We start from the raw sequence: 6729 nt of genomic DNA on the forward strand, positions 1-6729 counted from the left end.
TGCATGCATGCAACTAAAATATCCCTTTTAGCATGTTTTCATGATTTTGTGCACTATCATGCTTAGTGCATTTTTGTACTAACCCATATTTTCCTACATTTTCCCCAAGTGTAGGGTTCGGTTCTTAAGGCGGCTATCATTTGGTTCAAGCTTGGATTCGACTATTCTCCTTGCTTGTGGTGAGTTCTCATGAGTCGAGGATGGATTTTTTACTTTGAGTTTCATTTCTAGTATTTCATTTTTGGACTATGTTGTATGGGCTATGTCCCTTTTCATTTGAACTATTCTAATAGATACCTAATTGAGACAAGTCTAGACCTCCACTTTCCTTTATAAGGAATTTTGGACTTAAATGTGTTTTTACTCTTATTGATTTAACGATTTATGTTATGATATGCTAAGTGGCTTATATGGTGCCTTTTGGGGTTCTATGTGCCTTGCTACGTCTAGGGGGTACCCTTGGTTCGTGACAATTATATAATTAAGAGGTACAATTCTTCATAAATCAAGCTCCTCAAGTTAACCAAGCTCCGATTGATCTCGTGGTTGAGAATGTGACCCATGCAAAGTTTAGATTGGCTTTCAAAATGTTAGCTCAAGTTGTGACGGCTCAAGCCAATAGAGAAGTTGTAGCTTCGGTCAATCCTAATATGAATTCCGCGACTTCTAGATTGAGGGATTTTGCAAGAATGAGCCCTCCTGTGTTTTGTGGTTCCAAAGTGGGAGAGGATCCTCAAGAATTTGTGGAAGAGGTTTATACAATAATTGATGCCATAAGGGTGACTTCGGTAGAGAAAGTGGAGTTAGCCGCTTACCAATTGAAGGGTGTAACTCAAGTATGGTATACTCAATGGAAGAATGATAGGCTGGTAGGAGCGGGTCCAATAGAGTGGAAAGTGTTCAAATTGGCGTTCCTTGATAGGTTCTTTCCCTGGGAATTGAAGGAAGCTAAGGTTGAAGAATTCATTAACCTTCGTGAAGGAGGTATGAGTGTTCAAGAGTATTCTCTAAAGTTTACTCAATTTTCCAAGTATGCTCCGACTTTGGTGGAAGATTCAAGGGATATGATGAGTAGCTGTTTGATGAGTGTGTCTAGGTTGGTAAGAAAAGAATGTCGTTCGGCAATGCTTCATGATAATATGGATATCTCACGTCTTATGGTGTATACCCAACAAATGGAGGATGAGAAACTCCAACACAAGAATAGGGAGGTGAAAAGAGCTAGAACTGGTGATAGGAATTTCTCCAAGGCTAGGTCCGATGGACAAGGTCAACCAAGGTTCAAACAAAGGTCCTCCAACCAAGGCTCCTCTAGTGCTCCAAGGGTCAACAAGGATAGTGTGTCTAACCCTAACCCTCAAGGAGGCAATGGTGGTATTTCTTATGTTGCTAGGCCTAATTGTGCAAAGTGTGGTAGAAAACGTGATGGCAAGTGCCTAGTTGGATTGGATGGGTGCTATGGTTGTGTAAAGAGTGGCCACAAGATGAGAGATTGGCCGGTACTCATGGACAAGGGGAGAGAAGGCAAACAAGATCCTCCAAGCAGTTCAAACTCCAATGCGCAAAAGCAAAACCACTTTTATGCTTTTCAATTTCGAGGTGACCAAGAGAGCTCCCCGAATGTGGTGACCGGTATGTTAAAAAGTGTTTTCTATTGATGTATATGCCTTATTAGATCCCGGTGCTACTTTGTCCTTTGTGACACATTTTGTGGCCATGAAGTTTGAAATACTCCGCGAAGTGTTAGTAGAACCTTTTTCAGTCTCTACACCAGTTGGTGACTCGGTGGTGGCTAGATGAGTCTATAGAAGTTGTCCCATTTCCTTGTCCCATAAAGTTACCTTGGTGGATTTGGTAGAGTTAGACATGTTAAACTTTGATGTGATTATGGGTATGGATTGGTTGCATGCATGTTATGCCTCTATAGATTATAGGACTCGGGTGTTTTAATTCCAATTTCCAAATGAGCCTATTTAGAGTTGAAGGGGGGAAAATTCTATCCCTAGAGGTCAATTTGTTTCTTGTCTTAAAGATAAAAAAAATGATCTCCAAAGGATGTATTTGCCATCTTGTTAGGGTGATGGATGTTAAGTCTGAAACCCCTTCTCTAGAGTCGGTTCCGGTAGTGAATGAGTTACTGGAATTTTCCCCCGATGTTTGCCTGGTATTCTTCACGAGTGGGAAATAGATTTTGGTATTAAACATTTAACTGATACACAATCTATCTCCATTCCTCCTTATAGAATGGTTCCAGTCGAGTTAAAAGAGTTGAAAGAGCAACTAAGGGATTTATTACATAAGGGCTTCATCTGACCAAGTATCTTTCCATAGGGTGCTCCAGTATTGTTTGTTAGAAAGAAGGATGGGTCTCTTAGAATGTGCATCGATATCGTCAATGAATAAAGTGACCATCAAGAATAAATATCCCCTTCGGAGAATTGATGACTTGTTTGATCAACTTAAATAGGCTAGTTATTTCTCCAAAATTGAACTTCATTCGGGCTATCACCAATTAAGGGTGAGAGGGGTTGATATTACAAAGACGACCTTTAGGACCTGGTATGGTCACTATGAGTTTATGGTTATGTCATTTGGGTTGACAAATCCCCTAGCGGCATTTATGTATTTGATGAATAGGACGTTTAGACAATACCTTGATATGTTTGTGATTGTGTTTATCTATGATATTTTGACCTATTAAAGGAGTGAGAATGAACATATGGACCATTTCAGAATTGTGTTGCAAGTTCTTAAGGACAAATAACTTTTTACAAAGTTTAGCAAGTATGAATTTTTGTTAAGACCCGTAGCTTTCCTTGGTCATATTGTGTAAAGTGAGGGTATTGAGGTATATCCGAAGAAGACGGATACGGTCAAGAGTTGTCCTACACCTCTAACTCCTTCCGACAATATAAGCTTTTTGGGTTTTGCCGGTTACTATAGGAGGTTTGTTGAGAGGTTTTCCTCCATTGCTTCTCCATTGATGGATTTGACTCAAAAGAAAGCTAAGTTTGAGTGGTTGGAGGCTTGTGAGAAAAGCTTCCAAGAGTTGAAAGATAGACTTACATCCACTCCGGTATTGACCTTACCGAAAGGTACAAATGGTTTTGTGGTATATTTTGATGCCTCTAGAGTGGGGTTGGGATGTGTCCTCATGCAAAATGAGAAAGTGATGGCATGCTTCAAGGCAACTTAAAGTACATGAGAAGAATTATCCTACCCATGATCCTGAATTAGCGGCGGTAGTATTTTCCTTGATAAATATGGAGACATTACTTGTACGGAGTCCATGTGGATGTTTTCACCGATCACAAGAGTCTTCAATATGTGTTTTAGTCAAAAGGACTTGAATCTCCGACAATCAAGGTGGTTAAAACTTTTGAAGGATTATGACATGAGTGACCTTTACCACCCCGACAAAGCTAATGTTGTAGCGGATGCACTAAGTATATTATCCATGGGTAGTGTGGCTCATGTAGAGAATGAAAAGAAAGAATTAGTTCGTGAGGTGCATAGATTGGTCGGCTAGGTGTCCAACTAGTGGATTCCACCAAGGGTAGTGTCATGGTCCATAATGGCTCTGAATCGTCCTTTGTGATGGATGTGAAGTCTAAATAAGATCTTGATCCTATATTAGTTGAGTTGAAAGGGTCGGTACTCAAGAAGTCCGTTGAGGCCTTCTCTTAACGGGGAGATGGGGTACTTAGGTACCAAGGTCGATTATGTGTTCCGGATGTTGATGGTTTGATGGAGAAAATTTTAGAGAAGGCTCATTGTTCTCGGTATTCTATTCATCTGGGAGCCACCAAGATGTACCGTGATCTACGGTAAGTCTATTAGTGGAATGGTATGAAGAGAGATATTGCAGGATTTGTAGCCAAATGTTCTAACTATCAACAAGTCAAGGTTGAGCATCAAAGGCCGGGAGGCTTGTCCCAAAATATAAGTATTCCCACTTGGAAGTGGGAAGATGTGAATATGGATTTTATTTTGGGTTTGCCTCGCACTCGAAGGCAACATGATTCTATTTGGGTCATTATAGATAATATGACAAAATCAGCCCACTTCATTCCCGTCAAGGTTTCTTATTCGGTGGAAGACTATGCCAAGTTGTATATAAGTGAGATAGTGAAGTTACATGGGGTTCCTTTATCTATTATTTCAGATCGGGTACTCAATTTACTTCACATTTTAGGAAGTCGTTCCAAAAAGGGCTTGGTACTAAAGTTAAGCTTAGAACGGCTTTTCATGCCAAACCGATGGACAAGCGTAGCGTACCATCCAAACTTTTGAGGGTATGTTAAGGGTATGTGTTATAGATTTCAAAAGTTATTGGGCTGACCACTTGCCATTGTTAGAGTTTGCCTACAATAATAGTCATAACTCTAGTATCAGTATGGCTCCCTTGGAGTCCTTGTATGGTAGGAGATATAGGTCTCCGGTTGGTTGGTTTTTGGTACCTGAAATTGTTCTTATTGGTCCCGAATCGGTTTATGAAGCCATTGAGAAAGTTTGGCTCATTAGGAAGAGGTTAAGAATGGCTCAAAGTAGACAAAAATCTTATGCCAATGTGAGAAGAAGGGATCTAGAATTTGAAGTTAATGATTGGGTCTATTTGAAAATCTCACCCATGAATGGTGTGAAAGGGTTTGGCAAGAAAGGAAAACTTAGTCCCCGGTATGTAGGCCCATATCAAATTTTGCAACGTATTGGGAAGGTTGCCTATGAGTTAGATTTTCCAAATGGGTTGACTCCGGTTCATCCGGTATTTCATGTTTCTATGCTTAAGAAGTGTATTGGAGATCTGATATCCTTTATTCACGTAGAAGGGTTGGGAGTTGACGAAAGTCTTTTCTATGAAGAGGTTCTGGTAGAGATCCTATACTGGCAAGTCAAGAGATTGAGAAACAAGGAAATAGCTTCCGTGTAGGTTTTATGGAGAAATCATGTAGTTGAGGGTACTACTTGGGAGGCCGAGGCCGAGGCTGATATGAAGTCCTGATATCCTTATCTTTTTCTTCTACTCCTATTCAAGCTTGAAGTAATTATTACCTCTTAAGTTTTAGTGTTTTAGGAGTCATGTGTGTTATATGAGCTTTTCCATGATTTCTTTATGTTATGCATGTTCTTGATGATATTCATGTTTAGTAAGAAAATGAGTTTTTATGATTGATTTTCCTCATGTTGTTGTGCATTGAGTATGAGTTGCCTATTTGATTTCATGAGATGAGTTGATGAACATGCTTTAGTATGGTTTTGAGAGTAATTGCATAATTGCTCCATGATATTGTGTTGAGCATGCTTTTAGTGGATAATGTAGTTCTTCTTATAAATATGAGAAATATCGAGTTTCAAGCATAATGGGTTGTTAGATGTAGTTCCTACTTCCTCGTGTTGCATTGATTATGTTTTCAACAGAGTTGAAGTTTCCTCCTTTGAATTGGACATTATTTTGATGTTGCATGCATGATGAGCTGCTAGTTTTGAGTCTTTATCTCCGTAAGGATTCTAGATCGTCATTCGAGGATGAAGGTTTCCAAGGGGGAGATATTGTAACACCCCAAAAACTAGTAGGGTAAACTAGAGCTAAACATGTAGGTCAACGTCAAGGAAAATGGGAAAGGGCCTATCATACATTGGAAATAGTTGAAGAAAAACACTTATGTTGCCTTGACCCACTTGGCGATGAGCAGTACCATCGCAAAACTGACTTGGCGGTTAGCCAAGTGGAGCCAGAGTCGCCCATTGGATTTCCTAGGAGGCCAAGATTATGCAAAATTAGGCGAGCTAGGTCGGGGTTCGCCAATTTTGTTGGCTGATATACCGTGAGTTTACGGTAATTTTTAATATATTTCACTTAAGAGTTGTGTGTCTCTAGGGCCATTTTGTATTAGAATTAATGTTTTTTGTGTTATATTTGCAGGAAATAGCCTTGGACGAGGTTGAGAGAGACAACAACTGAATTTCTACAGAAGGTGTCACCTACGGACCGTAGGTCCAGTCACGCTCTGTAGGTTGGTGGCGTAGATGGAGCACCAGGGAAGTCCTTGACCAAGTATGGAACCACGGTGGCCATTGACGGACCGTAGGTCGACCTACAGGCCATCCTGCATACACGCCATTTGTATAAAAAAGTCTCACTTCTAGTACCTAATGAAAAGTTCTAAGTGTGGAGCCATGAGAAGGGACCCATGGACCATAGGTCAAGCTACAGTCCATTCTGCAGGTCCGTCGTTTGGATCAGAAAGTTGAGGGTTCCAACCTCTGTGGAAAAAGTCTAAGTCTTGGGCTACGGAAGGGACCTACGGACCGTAGGTCGATCCACGGTCCATAGGTCAGTCTTGTCGATTGAAGCCGCGTCCAGCAATTTATTTTCTTATTTCATTTCCTTTTTGTTTGGGACTATATTTTCTATAAATAGGGTATGTAAACCTCGGTTTTGGGGGTTAGCCACTATTGTTTAACTTTAGTTCTTGGTATTTTCTTGGGAATTAACTTGCAAACTATAGAAATTTGATTTCCTAATTTCGGTTTATATAGATTCTTTCTTTGAATTTCAATTGGTGATTTCGGGTTTCTTCTACTTATTTCGTAAGTTCATGAATTCTTCTTCCAAAAATATGATTTGTGTTCTTGCTAATATGGGTAACTAAATCCACAACTAGGGTTGTGGGAACCATGAGCGATTAACAAAGTATGAATAGTAACTAAGTAATTCTTGAATAGTGT

This window comes from Solanum stenotomum, chromosome 9, assembly GCF_019186545.1.
Source record: "Solanum stenotomum isolate F172 chromosome 9, ASM1918654v1, whole genome shotgun sequence".
NCBI lineage: Eukaryota > Viridiplantae > Streptophyta > Magnoliopsida > Solanales > Solanaceae > Solanum > Solanum stenotomum.